The 17977-nt window shown below is 40.5% G+C and overlaps 1 long non-coding RNA gene across 1 annotated transcript in view; it reads right to left on the bottom strand.

The window, feature by feature from the left end:
* Positions 1–17977, bottom strand: part of LOC141545639 (uncharacterized) — a 373595-nt gene that overhangs the window by 17833 nt on the left and 337785 nt on the right. The window contains exon 4 of the long non-coding RNA XR_012483097.1: positions 4298–4442. This is a non-coding gene — a long non-coding RNA (uncharacterized LOC141545639). The remainder of the gene's footprint in view (positions 1–4297; positions 4443–17977) is intronic.

Raw genomic sequence — 17977 nt, forward strand, 5'->3', positions numbered from 1 at the left:
TGTTGGTCATTTGTGCTGAGCTCTTTTTGTTATTCTTTTTTATTTCTTCATTATAATATAGGGATGGTTTTGGGAGAGAAGAAAAGGGGATATGCTGGAAAATAAAAATGTGTAAAAAACAAAAGGTACCTACAAAATTAGCCTAAAATTGCATAGTTGGCCAGCATGCAGGGGTCTGTTCTTCCTCTCACCTATTCCCCCAGGTCCTGACTTGTGTGATCCGTAACTAGAGGGTTGACTTGGACCACAGGGCTATAATTTCCCAAACGCAGCCATATTCGGGCAGGGCCGGCTCTTCTGTCTCAGAGGCTACTCCTCTGGAAATGTCTTCAACATCTCCTCCCACAAGCCCAGTGGGGGACGCCAAGCGTCACCCGGGGTTTTCTGTGTCCTTGCACCCGACCGGCCCTTCTGGGCTGAGTCCAAGCTCTCAGGGTCCATCTGAGAGGGATGGGGCGCCAGCCGACGAAAGTGTCTCGAGGAATGCGCTGTGGGGTACCACTCCATCAGGCAATGGGCTTTTCTTATATCCCTAACTGAATTGTAACACGCTCCTCAATCCCTTATACAAAGTAAATGCTGAAAAGGAATTTTTGATGGACCAGCTGATTTTCTTCAGTCTTTGATGACTTTATAATCATAGAAGAGACCCATCTCTTGTTCTGTTTCCAGAAGGTTGTTGGACATTAAATAATACTATATTTACACTCTAGTATATATTGTTATATAATGCACATTATTAATATATGTATAATTTGCATATATTAATATATGTAGTATATTATATATAAAGGGATCCTTTACCCCTACAAGGTGGAGACAATCTGGGACTCACGTTAGTGTCCTGCAGATTTACCCCAGAATACTGCAGAATACTGGAATTGTTCCATGAGGAGGTAACTGGGATCCATGCTGTTTTTACTCTCCTATGTTGCCAGTATATTCTGGGGAGGGAGTACCTGCTGACCTAATCCTTGTTTCCCATATTCCTCAAATCAGAGATTTTGTACCTGGCCCCTCCCTAAGCCACCTGACACTGACTTACTGTCACTTTCCCAGCTTCCCTATAGTTGTGACTTCCTCTAATCTCTTTCTCTTCCATCCTCTCATCATAGTCGGGGTCTCTTATTCAAACTCTCCGCTCACTGACCTATCCTTGATTGCTGTTCTCTTCATGACTCTCTCTTGGCCACTCCATCCCAATCACTAATGTTTATGAGCCAGTTCATAATAATCATACCTAGTCTACTCAGAGAATATTCTGACCACTTCATTTAGCCAGAGAAAAGCAGAGATGGCAGAGGGGGTGATGGAGGGAGAGGTCATGGGATGGAGGTGGTGGAGGTGAAAGAAGTCGGCTGTAATAAACAACTAATGGCATTTATCTCCATTTTGACTTGTAGCTCTTCTCTTTAGTCTTTCACCTGGAGAGATCATTGGCTCTCACCACCTAAAGAGAGGCTAAAGTTGTAAAATTGGGGATTCTTCACCTTTTTTGCATGTGTCATGGAGCCCTTTGGCCATTTCTGGGAATCATGCCTTTAAGTGTAAAAGATAAAATATCTGAGATTACAAAGGAAGCCAATTATGCTGAAATTCAGTGAGACACATACTTAAAATCAAGTCCATGGAATCTAGATTAGGAACCTTTGTTCTTGATCATCCAGAATTGGTAATTGCTTATTCTCCTTTCAAGTATCCCCAGGGTGGTAGAGCCTTAGCTTCCCCTGCTGGTACATTCTTATCTTTTATTTTTCGAGCAATCAAGATTTTTTTTTTCTCTATCCAACTTAAATCTTTTATGCTTTTTTTTTTTTTTTTTTGACACAAGTGTCTGAATATTTCTGAATACAAACTGAATAAGCAGATCAAAGAAATGTGGGCTTTTGCCTCGGAGAAAGGAGTGAAATCATCAAAGAAGAAAGTCACCACTCCATCTCATTAGATTACTGCTCAATGTATATGAAATAAGTCTCTCTCAATACCAAGGCCACACCTAGAACACTACATTCACTTTTAAGTATAGTATTAGTTTTCATGCACTTATCCATACTTTTTATCTTTTCTGGTACTTAAAAACATCACTTAGTTGATTTATAACCATTGGGATAGTTCAGAGAAGAGCAGCAAGAATGATTAAAAGCCTGGAGGGAATGATTTATGATGAAAGATTAAGAACTGAACATAATCTGAACTTTGACTAAGCGAAGATCGGGGGAAGACATTTTAGACATCTATAATTCTCTGGAAAAGGTGCATATTCCCAAACTGGAGACAAATTCTTTAGCTCAAACATTAGGAATAAGATTTAAAAAAAAAATTTATTAAAATTATGAAAAGTTGAGTTGAGCTGTAACTGATTTTTCTACTGGAATAATCTCTTAGGAAAAAGTACAGGTTCATTATTCTAGGGGTTGAATAAGGCTGTCTGAAAGGAGGCCTTCTGGTATACTGGAAAGAGTATTGGATTTGAATTCAGAAGATCTGGACTTGAGTTCTGGATCTATCCATAGCCATGGGTAAATCCTTTGCCTCTGAGACTCAGTTTCCTCATCTAGAAAATCTGTTTTACAGACATGTAAGAAGAAACAGAACCTCTTAGACACACATGCTCTCTTTCTCCATACATATATACACATATATAAACTTGAACATATTTGTATACACTTGTACATACACACACATATATTTATAAACATGTATGTCTCTAGGCAGCTAAGTGGAACAGTTCTGAAATCAGGGAAACTCTTCTTTCTGAGTTCAAATCTGACCTCAGATACTTATTAGCTGTATGATTCTGGGCGAGTCTGCCTCAGTTTCCTCATCTGTAGAATGAGGTAGAGAAGGTAATGGTAAACCACTCCAGAATTTTTGCCATAAATACTCCAGATGGCATCAAAGAGTCCACATGACTGAAAAATGATTGAACAATAACATGTATGCATACACACATATATACATATATAGTTTCCCCCCCCCCCCAATTTTTGAAATAGGTCAAGACCTAAAGGTCAGCCAGGCTGGGCATTTAGTTAATTTTTGCATTTGTTTTGCTCCTTTGACCAAAATAGCTCAAGAAAGAAAATATTTACTGGTTCCCTAGGCTCTGTATGGTACAATATGGAGAGGGTACAATAAGAGGACCTCAGTTTGATGCTGGCTGTTTAACTCAGCATCTTTGTGATTGGGATAAGCCATTCGAACTTCTCTCAGTTTCCTTTGGGAGGCAGCAAGACCTCAGATTAGTGGAGCTGCAAGCACAAAGACATAACCTTCAATTCCACCTTGGATCCTCATCAGCGATGTGATGTTGGACAAGTCCTCCTACTTCTCTCGGTCTCCAGCAGCTCCCCAGGGCTTACCCATGAGGTTATAGGCTGTTTTTATGGGCATTGGTAGAAGGAATCCTATTAGATCTTTTGTATTTGCATAATATATTTTCTTCCTTGAGGTTACCTCAAAGCACCTACCAAGTTAAAAAACAGTAGACCTCTCTTTTAAAAGATAGGATTTTGGGGGTCTGCTATCTTTGTGCCTCTAGGATTACCTCCACATATATACATAATGAAAATTAAAATCACATCTGCTACTGGAAATTTTCCACTTCAGAAAGATACTGCTAGTTGTACATTAGCATTGAAATGAAAATCTTACAGTATTAGTGATAGTTCTTCCAAGTTCTTAATAACAACTCTCAGATTTACAGCAAAGGACATTTAGGAATTTTCCTTCTTTTCAATTCATCAACAGAAAGCGTTAGCAAGAAGCAGCTTTGTGCTAGACTTGGTGCCTTGTGCTAGGAATATAGCGATGGGGGAAAAATGACAGTTCCTGACTTCAGGGGACTCATAATCTAGTTAGGGACGGCTGGGGGGGGTGGAGAATGACATATACTCAAGTAAGATATGAAACAGAATCTAAGAGACAGTTCCTTCCTAATTGCTTATTAGGAATTGATTATTGATACCTGAGAATATTAACTGATAAATGTGTAACCCTTGAAATTTTGTAAAGTTTTTGCACATATTATGTCATTTGATTTTCTCAATGACCTTCTTTTTTTTCCCCCCCTGAGGCTGGGGGTAAGTGACTTGCCCAGGGTCACACAGCTAGGAAGTGTTAAGTGTCTGAGACCAGATTTGAACTCAGGTCCTCCTGAATTCAGGGCTGGTGCTCCATCCACAGCGCCCCCTAGCTGCCCCTCAATGACCTTCTTATGCCAGCACTACAATAGGGTTTAACATAAGGGGAAACAGGTTCCAGAGGTTAATTGACTTGTCCATGGTGACGTAGTTACCTGTTTAAAGTAGGGTTGAAGCCCAGGGCTTTCCTGATGCTAAGGGGGCTCTCCTCGGTCATCGTGGTGTGGGAGGCAAGCAAGAGAGGGGATATGGGGAGTTCTGATAACTGCTTCATGGAAGAGATGGCACCTCAGCGGAGCCCTGAAGGAGGAGAAAGAGGAGGAGGGAGGTGGAAAGAGAGCATTAATTTCTCTTTCAAATAATTAACTGATTAATTAAGTAATCAATATTTAACATAATGACTAATTAAATAATTAACAATTGATTGATTAATGAGTATTAATTGGTTAGAAAGTCATAGAGGCCAGAATGGAGGCGGCAATGGTCTTGTACTCCACAATTATGGGGCCATTTGAAACTTTGTTTTCAGTCCTGGTGCCATATTTTTGAGGAGTGTTGATAAAACTGGAGAGTGTTTATAAGAAGACTGAAGGACTGGGAACTACCATCTAAGAACCAAGAGGAGGAAATGGAGAAAAGAATGCTTGGGTGTGAGTGTGTGTATGTATATGGGGGATGGCAGGATGGCTGTCCTTGGGTAAGTGATGGGCTGTCGTCTGGAAGGGGACTGAGACTTGGGGCCGAAAGGCAGAAGTTCCAGGAGGCAGATTTCTGCTTCTTGTAAGGAATAACTTCCTAGCATGACGCTGGAGTGAGGGGAAGAAGAGGGCACTCAACCCATTTGTCTCTCCTACCAACCCTGGGAAACAAGTGCTGTTATTACACCCATTTTACAGTTAAGAAAACTAAGGAAAGTATCTAATAAGTGTCTGAGATGGGACTTGACTCCAGCTCCATTACTCTATTCATTGGACCACTAAGAGCAGAATGGATTGCTTTCATAATTAGTGGGTTTCTCCCATACTGTAGGTCTTAGGGGTAAACTTAGATGATGATTTTGGGGAATGTTGTAGGGGAACTCTTGCTAAGCATGGATTGGACTGGTGGGCTCTGAGGTCCATGGTAACCCTGAGAGTCTGTGCTATAAAAACACCTTCATAGCTAGGACTGTGCTTAAAGGACTCTCTGTTCTGCAGGCCTGAAATTTCAAACCTGGGAGAATCAGAGAAAACATCTGGTTCAATTGCATCATTTATAGGTAAGGAGACCAAGGCAGAAAGCAGACATTTCTGAAACATTAAGGTCTGAAAACCTCTTATATTCATTTGAGCCATCACTCTTGTGTGAGCTAAGTAGTCTTAAGAATTCTCCTTTTATAGATCAAAGAGCAGAAGCTCAGAAAGGTTTGTTTTGTCTAAGGTCAAACAGTTAGCTATTGGGAGAGATGAGAATAAATGCAAGCGCTGGATCTGTTTGGACACTCCTTCACGACTCAGCTCAAATCTTCACAACGGACTCTTGGTGGTTCTCCTCAGCTAGCGCCTTTCCTCTGAGATCACTTCTCAACTACACTATATAGATGAGAGATAGATAGATAGATAAATTTCACCAAGCTTCACAATTTTATTGGTGCATGACTGCCTGCAAGAGAATCTGCTGCCATTTACTGCTGGCCGTCCTGCAACCGTGCTGTCGGAATCCCTGAAAATGTTTTATTTGAGCTTGTTTTGTCACCGAGCTTAAGAAGTCCATAGAATGATACAACGACAGTGTGGCTGTCATTTGGCAAAATAGTTTCATATTATTTAATGGTGTGAGGGATATCATAAATCCTGATAATGTTGCCTGCAAACTTTTTTTCTTTTTCCACTAGTGATGATGGATCATATAAAAATCGGGACTATGCGAAAAGCATTATACAGAACACATAAACTATCTTATACATTGAGAATTTGGATGGTCTTAAGCTTCAGAGTTCAATAATATATGGTATCATAGGAAATGTGATTGAAAAAAAAGATCACAATATATCCAAAACATGACTCTGGCCTCAATTTCCTGAGTTTACAGCTCTTTCACTAGTTATCTAGTATATGACTGTTGGAAAACTGTAAAAGAACTCACATATGGGGCCTCAATAAAAAAGATTAGTTGTAGAAGAAGGATATAAGGAAATATATAAAAAACTTTTAGAAGGTCAGTGAGACTTTGGGAAATGAAATGCAGTAGTTTGGAGAAAGGAACAGAATGGAATTTGCTCAGTAATGTTCAGAAAAATACAAGAAATTCTGAAGTTTAAAACCATCGTGGTGGGATCAATAAAGGTGGTTCTCAGTGTCGGCTGGGTTAGCTTTTCCCTAAATGTCTCCCTGATAAAATTTTTAAGTTTATCAAGGTTTTGTTGATGTGACTTTTGGTGGTCTAGTAGGTCTTCCCAACATGGTCACCAATTCCCTTCAGACTTGGTGGATGTCTGGAGACCACTGACCAGACCCATTTCTGGATGGAGCTGAAGCTAAGTCCCCTTTATCCTTGTTGTGCAGTGTGGTTATTTTAGGACTAAGTTCCACTGTTCGTCTTGTTCCAACATCAAACCTTAACTAACATAGCCATTAGGTGGTTGTCATCTGGCTGATGTCATTCCAGTCCCTAACACTCAGCATAAAGCTCTTTTCTTCCACATGATAAGGGGATGATTCAGGGCAAGACATATTTTCCCCTGAAACCCTTACAACACAAGACTTGGACCTGGAAGTAAGTACTCAAAACTCTGGACAATCACAAGGTAATTGTGTAACATAAAGTTATCACAAGGTCTGGACCCTAAAGCTCATGTACTACTACTGGGCACAGTCCAACCTCCTTATTTTTTCTGACTAGGAAACGGAGAAGGAAGGAAGTGACTTTCCAATGTCGACTTGGTAATATCAGACCATGGACTCCTGCGCCAACCCTCTGTGCCGTCCCCACCAAAAAAGGGCAGCCTTCCAAGAACTCTATTTGGAAGCTACTTACTTTTACTCTGAACAATTTTCTAATGTAGCATATGTTCTGGAATTGTCACCTCAATTCCTCCTAGAAAATACATGTTGTTTTCCCTTCTCTCCCCTTCCCTTGGGCTTAGAGGGTGTTAGGGGGTGGTCCCCTAGTGCCATTGCTCAGGTGGCTCCAGAGGGTTCCCTTCCCTCCATGGTTATCAGTTATTTAATTTAGAATAGAGCATTTACTAAGGTGGTGTAGGAACAACTACTGGATATAAACATCCTCCCAAAAGTCAGTGGCAAACTTCTACCAGCACACAGAGAATCCGGTGAGAATGGATTTAAGTTTAAGATGTGGCAAAGAGAGCAAACTTACAGCTCCCCTAAATGCTTTTGTGGGAGTCCTCGGGACCTTCCCTTCCTTTTGGTACTGTCTTCTTATTAGGCTCCTTTCCCCCGTGTTTTGTATTCTGGTGTATACATTGTGCCTGCAAACCCTCCAGCCTTCTGAAGCTCCTCCTTGGGTCTAGAATGAAGGGAGGAAATGGTGGCGAGGAAACAGAAGCTTCTCCTCCCATCCCTTCTTTCTCCAAATCAATTCTCTTTCAAGATCCCATCTCCTCTAGCCTGCAGAACCTCGATTCCTGGGGGTCCAGACAGTTACTTTCTATTTTACAGAAGATCCTTAGGGATGACTGAGTCTCCCTTAACCTTTACTGGCACATTTCCTGCAGAGTGTCACTTCATTTTTATTATTTTTTTTTTTTTAGTGGCTTTCAAGGACTTCTCATACTGGTGTATTTTCCTTGATGTAAGTGTAATTTCCTTGATGGATTCATCCAATAAAGGTGTTTTCACCTGGGTAAGATACTTAAAATGAAGTGGGATGGTTGACTATGTTAGCTTTGTGCTAACAATCTTTTGTTACTTGATTTCTCAGATGAGAACAGATAAATTTTGAGGGAGGATTGTAGAAGGCAAATTTGTTTTTCTTTTAAAGTTACTCAATGCTTGTGGGTCTAAAACAAAGCAGGCGTAAGGATTTTCATGGAAGAGGGAGAAGGCAAAGTGTCCCAGCCATCAGTGGCCTCCTGCTGATTTATAAGAACCAAGTCATTAGTTTGGTTTCTCACTGGAGGAGGAGGGGTGACTTCCATCGGACCCAAGGCTGTAGATCCCAGTAAGAAATCCATTTGGTATGGGAATCTCTGAAAGGAGGAGGATCCCTTTTGAGAGATCAAGCTGATTTTTTTTCTTTCTTTCCTTTATTGCATTAGTTTGGAGAAGACCATTTAAAGGTAGCAACTTGTTAAGTAACGAGCATACAGAAATCCTAGATAAACTTTGTGAAATATTCTTTGTTTTGGGAGACAGTTGTGATTTTCTCCTGTACATGGTCTAGAGAGTGTCAAATAGTGCCCTGTTGAATGAAGAAAACATGGGGCTAAGTTTGGAGAGGCTTATCATCGCACTGGCCACAGGGGATGATTTTTAAGAAAATAACAGTCATTCTCAAAGGTCATATCCTAAGTGACAATGGTATTGGAGAGTTAAATAGAATAATAGCTAGAATAAATGCCAGATCTGAAGGCTAGCCCTGGACAGCTGTGTGATTGGGCACCTACCTAACTTCTTTCTGTTTCACTTTTTATATCTGTAAAATGGAGACAATAAGCAGTCACACTAATGACACTTTTAGACTTTAAATATAACAAAATATTTGATTTTTAAAAAGAACTAATAACATTTACTTTACATTAAAGTAAATTCAGAACCAATAGATACATCCTAGTCTATACATTAAATTGAGTCATACTTTCTGATCTGTGCACTAAGCATCTGCGGGAGAGTCACATACACTTAGAGAAACCTGCAAAGGAAGACCATGAGTGAGAGAAACCCATTTGTTTCAGGGGCCTTGCAACTCTGCGACTGTAAATTTTGGTGCAGAGATGACTCTCGTAAAGATTTTGTATAACCAGGAGAGCAGGCCTATAGGTCCCTAGCTGATAGTGGTTTCTTGATCATTTTTTTTTTTTAAGGTTTGAGAAGCTGCCCCCCTCCCAGTTCTTTTGATATCGTCCCTTATCTTCTAATCTTGTAAAATGTTCCCTCAACATTCTCATGATTATTATATTACTATTAGTATCGTCTCTATATATTTGATTCAATTTGTCTCTTTTGCCCATCTTTGTTTTCCTTGGTGCCATTTCTACTTTTATTACTAAGTTGTTGCTATATTTCCTATAGTCCATTTGCCATTTTTTGATTTTCAATAGTTTGTTAAAATAATTTAGAGCAAAATCTTAATTGTAAGGGTTTTTTTTGAGGTAAAATATCTTTTTTCTCATTACTTTTCTTTTTTGTTGTAAATTCTGATTTTAATTCAGATAGTTATAGTGGTCTGACTCGGGAGTAACTCCTACATCCGTGATCATTATTTTCCTATTTACATGTAGTCAGTTTCTTTCTTTGAAATGTTGTTTGGGGCTCACCATGGCCAACATCTAACATTTGTTATAAAGAAAATACTTACATAGACACGGCAGGTTTTTCATAATCTACATCTTTGGCTTCTCCAATTTCTTTCTCCAAACCATATGTTTACAGATCTATTTCCCCGTCTTTATCTTTTCCCATCTTTGTACTAGAATCACCAAGTATCATCAGGGACTGTGCTGTTTAGATTTGGAAGTTCTTATCAAGTTTTTCATAAAATTTCTCTACTATGTTGTCCTCAGCAACTTGTGAACTCTACCCAGTGGCCGTTTCGCAAATATTTGTAGATAATACTGCAATGTGTGATGACCAAGAGGCCTATGAAATAACGTCTCTTGTAGTTTTGGGGGCATACGATATAACCAACCAGCGCTATGAAATCCTTTCTTACCTCTCTGAAGTGTACCTCTGGTCTCTTCTTACAGGTAATTACAACTCCTTCATTCTGTTTTTGTTAAAATGTGAAGTTTGAGTCGATTGGACTCCTTCAATAATGTGTCCGCTTGTGGGTCATTGAACAAATATCTCGGAGGTAGAATACCAGCAATCAAATTAAACCTTACTGACAGTAAAAATTATGTAATTCTCAAAATCTGATGCTTACCCCTTCGTTGCAGAAACATAAGGGAACCCCGCAGGACTGAGGCCTGATTTTGGTTTTTTCTTTGTTTCATGGATTTTCATGTTCCACAAATTTCACGGCCAAGTGGTCAGTCTACCGCAGAGGTTCTTTCCCACAATTAGACAGGCTGGCCCAAGGACACAGACGTATGACCCTACTTCCGTGAAAGCTGAGACCCCAACAGTTTAGTTTGAAATTGCCCAAAAGTTATAGATGACGTGTGCTGGGGAAAGACTATGTTATTGGCCCTGGGGTTATTGGCTCTGACAAAGTGATATGGACTTTCAGACTTGTATGGAAAGTAGTCGGTTCTAGAGTCACCCTCGCAGGTCCCCCAAAGAAAATTTCACGTCCGTTTTTCCTTTTTGGAACTCAGTTAAAACCATAACCTCAATTCAGTCCAACTTGACCTTGATTCTTCATCTGAGAATGTTCTGGCAGAACCAAATATAGATGTTCCTGAAGACTCTGCCCCACCCCTCACAAAAAAAAAAAAAAAAAAAAGATATTGTAGAGAATGAGTAATATCTGCGGATAGACACAGCCATACTCCCAGAATGGATTTTACCAGTAATCTGGCCTGCTTTTATTCATCCCCATTCAGCCTTTTCAGCCTGACGCTGAATGGCAGCCACATTTGATTTACCTTCCAGGATCTTGCTGCATTTTGTTAATTATTTTTTGTTGCCAGCTTGGTTTCAAAGTGGAGCCCCTTTCTCTTTCTGTAGACACCCAGGTGACAAGAGAGACCATTTTTAATACATGAGATTAAAAGCTCAGTCTCGCAGGGAGCTCTGAATGTTATTCACATGTTGCTAGCTTATTTTCTACCCCTGTTTTTTGTGCATCATTGTTTCCCAGCCTCAGTTCTTTCTCCCTGTTGGAATTGGACAAGATCCAAAGTGAACCTCATTGAGAAATGCTCTGGGCGCTGTTTCTCTTTATTTACAAATGTTGAGACTGGATAGGAACTGTATGTGGTTTTGAGACATCTAGTAAAAAAAGGGACGGTCTTCTGATCCACATGTTAATTCTTTCTTCTCTTTCCCCTTGTTCTCTCTCCCTCCTCCTCTCACTCCCATCTTTTCTTTCTCTCCCTCTCTTCTTTCTTCTGTCACTCTCATTTTCCTTTCTCTCCCTCTCCCTCCTCCTCTCATTCCCATCATTCCTTCTTTCCTTTTCTTCCCTCTCCTTTTTTTCTCCCCCCTCCTCCTACTCCCATTTGCCCTTCTTTCCTCTCTCTCCCTCTTCTTTCTTTCCTTCTTCCCTCTCTTCACTGTCTCCTCTTCTCTTCATTCACTACATCCCTTTCTTTGTCTTTTTCCTTTCATTGCCTTCCTGTCTTCCTGCTTCCCTCTCTTCCCCTTTTTCTTTCTTTCTGCTTCTTCTCTTGTTTGCTGAGTTTTGGGGGGCACTACCTCCAGCTACACATCCAGTGTTCCTGTCCAGATCACAGTATTCCCCAGGAATACAAGAGGACTCTTTTTCCTGTTCTCCTCCCCTCCAATCCCCTAGCCCCAGTCATGACCTTCATATTCACAGTCCTGTCAATGTTTCTATTGCAAACTGTGTGTCTCTGCAGTCTAAAAAAATCCTTCTCAGTCACATTAGGGTTACCAGAAAAGAGATAATCCTCCCAAGTTAATCTTTTCAATAATTGTCTCTGCCCTTGTAACAACAAAGAACAGCTTTGAAATTTAATTAAAACTTTGGGAGATGTTATATAATTTTGAAACACTCTATTCCCTTTGGTTATTTAATCAAAACATGGACTTTTTGTGGCAACTCTGATCTGAAGATCCTGAGATGTGGTGTTAATTTGATAAAATACGTGATTGAGAATGCGGCAATATTTTCATGGCTCATTTCATCTCAGACCCCCAAGTCCCACTAAGGCACCCTCACTGGCCCAGGACACCTGAAAGTCATTCCGAGTCAGAAATCCTGCATGGAAAGGCAGGGGGATCGGAAATTATTCTGCTTCTGCCCTCTGTCCCACATCTGTGGCTACCCCACCAAGGGCCAGTGGAGCAGGTGCTGATCAAGGTCCTGAAGATGTGACCGGAGACCCTAGGGCTCCCTGACCTTGGTGGGGGTGGGGCTAGCTACCTGAGTTAAAGGGCTCACGTGAGATCATGACTGTAAAATGAAAGCCAGTGTGGCAGTGTAGAGATCTGGGTTCAAGTCTTCATGCTGCCCAACTGACCCTTTACTCATTCCAACATGAGTAGGTTCCTGAGCAGCAGCGGATTTTCATTGAGAGGGGAAGTTTCTTCACTGAGAAATCACATGTCCAGACCAAACTAGGAAAACCCATACCTTTCACAATGTCTTCTTATGTTACCAAATAGAAAAAACAAGTCCCTTGGTTTTAGGAACATTATGGTGGCAGTCACAAGCAAAGTGCATTAAGTCTTAAAGGAAAAACCCTCCAATATTTTTAAGTGAAAATATGATGAACTGAAACCATTTCTTGGAATACTGTAAATATAATTTAGTAAATAAATAAAGGGGAAATTTAAATTGTTGTGAAGCATCTTGTAAGATGCCTATTGCAGCTGATATTTCAATTCAAATTGAATTTATTAAGTGCTTACTATCTGTGAGGCCTTGTACTAAGTGATGATGTTTCAACAACAAAAAGGAAAAAAGTTCCTGTCTTCACCGGAGCTTATGTTTTTTAGGCTAGTAGATGAGTGACCCATAATTATTTCAGTATAGGTTGTTCCCCAAAGCTTCTGTGAATAAGGACCAACCATATATTACCCCAATCGCATCTGATCCAAGCTTTTGGGAGAGGTGTTTTCCATTGGGCTCTTGTCCCACTTCTTTAAAAGGGAAAGGAATCCTCAGGCTGTTTATTCTTTTGTTATGGCAAAAGACACATGCCATCTTTAAGGAGATTCACAGCACAAGATCATGATCACCAGCAAGTTCTGACACGGGCTTCATGTATGTTCACCCATTTGAACACTCCTGAGGGACGGAGGGACTTTAAGTGACTTCCAGTGAGGAAGAGCCCCTTTGGAACCACCCATTCCTTTTGGGGGCTGCCTGAATTATTCGAACTATTATTTATATCAAACCTAAATTTGCCTCTTTGCAATTCTGCCCTTGGGGGCCAAAGAAAGCAAGTGTTACCTCTTTTTAAAGTCATAGCCCTTCAAACAATTGTTGTCCATTATCAGGTACTGGTCTTACTCCTATCTGTCTTCAACTTGAGTCTTCCTTTTTCTTTTTAAAAAATTAACTTATTTTATTTTTAACTTAGTATTTTTTCATTTTTAAAATTTAACTTATTTTTAGTTTAGTATTTTTTTCTTTTTTTAAATAAAATTTATTTTTTGAGGTTTCCCAAATTTCTGCTCCAAATCCAACCTCTGTTCTTCATTATTCCAAAGTTCTCCGAATCTCCATTACAATTCCTTCTTCTTTTCTAAGACCACTAGATAGTCTGGGTGCCATTTGTGTCCTTGGTCACTTTTGCCCTCAAATCCTTCTCTTCCTCCTTTTCTCATAAAATCTTCCTCCCAGTGAAACAAGAAATAGAAAGAAAAAAACAACCAACCGATCCAGAATGAAGAGCCCAAGTAGTTCTGGGGAAAAGCCGTGGACACAATATGCGTGATTTTTTGCGAGGCACTTGACAAACGTGCTTTCTCAGTAGATGAGATGGAGAAATGTAATCAAGATTTTAAGATTCTCAATTACTTGAATGAAAGGTATGTAATGGGTGTGAGAAGGAGGGGATTTCTGCTTTTTTGGCCCAGAGGGAAAATGGTCTGCAAGTAGCACCATAAGAATTTATCTTGAGTTAAAAATTAAAAAGGGAAATCAGAAGTTTTCTCAACTTAGCAAACAGTTATCAATCACTCCTTATGGGCAGCCTGGCATGGTGGGCAGAATACTGACCACTGAATTAGGAACATCTGGGCTTGGAACCTGTTTCTAAAGTTTGTTAATTGTGTGACTTTGGACATGTCACCTCCAGAGATGAGATGGGGAGAAGGAAAGTATCCAATGCACTCTTTAAGTTTGACCTGCGTTAGTAATATTTTTCTTTATTAATTTCCTAAGTCCACTCAGCAACAAAAACAACAAATCGAGTCCCCATTTGTAGCGATGGCAGATTTCTGAGCTATGAATGCCTATCCTGAAAACTTAATTATTGTTTCTTGAAGCTGGTTCCAATACCCTCCTGTACCTCTACGTCCTTCTGCCAGTCAAGACTTACTTAGGCACTAAGGTCACAGATGTGATAAGATCCAGTGCTGGTGGAGAGAGTTTGCGCATTGGTGTTTGGGCATGAGAAAGTTGCCGTGGGAGGTACTGGAATATAAAGATGGAAAATGGCAGTTCCTCTCTTCAAAGAGCTTGCACGTCTGAGCCAGGTGGGCTGATAAACACATATAAATCACTATAATACAAATCACCGGCACATTGTGAGAATCAAATGAGGAAATGTATGTTTTGTAACCACAAGGGGATAGATAGAAAGAAGGGAAAGCTGGAGTGGGCTGCCGCATGGGATGGAGCTTTCAGGCTCTGTAACTTAAAAAGGCATTTATTAAGGGGTTTTGATCTGCGTTTAACTACCAGGTAGTACTGACAGCCACCCACTTGATTATATTCTATAAAAAAAATGCTCCTGATCTCGATGAGTCCCATGCTTTTCTGGACCGTTGGGTGGATGGGCTGAGTCTAGGCTGTGCTGCCTGTGACTTAAAAAGTCAGAGACCTTCTCTTTCTCTCTTTACCGTCTCTGTCATGTCTAATCTTATTTTAGGAGAAGGAGTGAGAGAGATGGACGGACCAGGCTGTAACCTTGAGGATTTCAGAAGATCCACAGAACCCAAAGTAAGGTGGCCATGTCCCGTCCACCACGGCCACCCAGAAGTCACCAACAAGTGGTTGTGACGCATTAGGAGACCCTGTACTCTAGAACCCAAAGAAATCTAAATGGACTTTTCCCTCAGAGAACCTGCAGTTCTTTGAGAATGGAATGAAGGGACACAAGACTAAGACATATTGAGAACATTTAGCTGCTGACCCTGGTAGCTGGGCTACAAGAGGCAGCTTGTGACCCATTGGGAAGAGTATTGAGGTAGGAATCAGGAGATCCGAGTTCTAAACTGAATTTAAGAGTCTGTGACTTCTCTCTTCTGAACTCAACTTTCTTCCTCTGACAGGTGAGGCCGTTGAATCGGACAATATCCGAGGTCCCCCTGCCAGCTCTTTGGAAGCTGTCTGGCTCCCCTTTGAGGGGAGCCCCTTCTCCAAGAAGCCTTTCCTGATCCCTGGGAATGCTAGGGCTTCCCAGTGTGTCCTGTGCGCCTCATTTCCGTGTAGAGCTGTGGGCTTGTTGCTTTTGCCACATTTTGTGAGCCCCCCTTTCTTCCCTAGCTCTCAGTTCAGGGCCCGACACATTGGAGGCCGACTGAAACTTCCTGACTGAAGACAAAGGAGGGTGACAGAAGTCTTCCTTTTGCTCTTGGCCATTGACGCTCCCATCACAATCCTTCCCTTCCGGAACCAGCATCACCATAAGTTTGGGGTTTTTTTTGGTGGACATCTGGTTGGTTCTGTATGACTAATTGCTAAGGGCATAAGTGAAATATCTAAAGGCAATAAACACTCTTAACAAAATTTCTTTTTAAACAAAGTCCTGGTTAAGTAGGGCAGCAGTTGTTTTTCTGATTAGTCATCAAAGGATAAACTGCTGTTGCTTCTGTTCAAAGAAAATTAAGAAACAGATTCCTATGTTTGGAGGCAAGACCTTGAAGTCTTTTATTACTTAGGTATCTGTTATTTTTTCTTTGCAATTAATGGCCAGGAATCTCATTTAGAGACTCTTGGGGGGCAGGCTAGGGAGGGAAATCACATTATGCTCCTAGAAAGGAGGTGGTATGAAAGTGATATCTTGATAAATTATTTTGCAAAGCTTAATCTTCTCAAAACAAATGGTATGGAAGATAAAAGAAAACATATTCCCCACTTATTATCCTGTGACTGGTGGATACATCCAGGAAGTTAAGAATTAAACTAAAATAAACCTCAAGTTTTTTTTGTTCTTTTTTTAAAGTAAAAATGAAAAGTGTTTCTTGCAGAGTTCTACAAAAATAAAAATATAACATCACAGTTGCCCTTCTCTTTTCTGTGGAAGTAAGACATTTATACAAAGTTTACTGTACTTCTGAGTGCTGGGATTTGAGCTACACCAAATTCTCCCTTTTCTTCTGCTCACTTCCGTACCCATTAACTTGCCTCGGTCTTTCCTGACTTGCTTCTCAGTGTCCAGCCCCACACAGCATCAGATGAAAGTCCCTCTAAGAGAATCCCATAGGTTTCGGCTTTTAACAACTGGCTCCCTGTATCTGGAATGAGTTCCTTCCCCACCTCTTCTCTGAAGACTCTGTAGTTTCCTCCTGGTTTCCCAGCAGTTGTCAAGCAGGAATGGATTACCATTGTTATAGGGGAACTTCTTTTTGTGTATGGCTTGGATGACATGGCCATGAGGTCTTTCCAAATTCTATGACTCTGTGTTCCGGGTACTACGTCCTTTGCCATCCTCTTACTCTTGAAAAGCGTTTGTATTATTTTGTGTAAACTTGCCTGCATCTGTGTTGGATTCTCCTCAGTGAACGCAAGGTACTTAAGGACAGCCGTCTTTGTGAGCTCCTGCCTACCAGAGTGCCTTGCACTTAACAGGCTGGCCTAAAGTCTGGATTAATTAGGCTGAATTAATTGAATTGAAATCAAGTCAGTTCAAGGCTTAGGGAATTTTCAGCCATTTTTGCTAGAGTCTACCCTGTTTCTTTGGCAAGGACGCAGTTTGGACTTGGTTTTGTTCTTTCTTGTTGCTTCCAAAGCCTTAGACTTTGGAGTTTATGGGAATGCTCTGTCCGCCATTATGGCCCACGGAGGCTTTAAATGGCAGCTAGTTCTGTAACAGTTTGTAAATGGAAGATACATATTCAAAGACAAATATGACTAGGAAAGGAGGCAGTCCACCTGGTTAAGGAAAGAGGTAATTATGGCCCCAATCAAAGCTCTGGTCTCCATGAAACGGTTTGTTGGAACCAGAGAAATGTTTCTACTGCATCATGTGGCTTCTCTACACAAGATTTATGGAAAGATATGGACAGAAAATGCCTAGGAGAAGAAAATACGGAAGGGTTGTGTTCCCTTTGCAATCCTAGATCAACGGAGCCCATTTTTTTTTATTCCCTTTCCCTTCTTTTTTTTTTATTTAATTTTAATTTTATTTTATAATTATAACTTTTTTTTGACAGTACATATGCATGGGTAATTTTTTACAACATTATTCCTTGCACTTACTTCTGTTCAGATTTTTTCCCTTCCTCCTCCAGCCCCCTCCCCCAGATGGCAGGCAGTCTCATACATGTTAAATATATTACAATATATTCTAGATACAATATATGTGTGTAGAACCAAATTTCTTGTTGCACAGGAAGAATTGGATTCAGAAGGTAAAAATAACAGTTTACACTCATTTCCCAGTGTTCCTTCTCTGGGTGTAGATGATTCTGAACGGAGCCCATTTTTAAGCAGCTGGATTCAGACTAGAAAACCTTAAAATTGAGCTTTACTGAGACATGCAAATAAAACAGGACTAAGCTAGGCTGGGCTACGTGCTTGTGCTTGGATAAGTCAGCGGAAACTTGACATTCCGCGTATCAAAGAACGTTGTGGTTGGGCAAAGGGCCTATGCT

This window comes from Sminthopsis crassicaudata, chromosome 6, assembly GCF_048593235.1.
Source record: "Sminthopsis crassicaudata isolate SCR6 chromosome 6, ASM4859323v1, whole genome shotgun sequence".
NCBI lineage: Eukaryota > Metazoa > Chordata > Mammalia > Dasyuromorphia > Dasyuridae > Sminthopsis > Sminthopsis crassicaudata.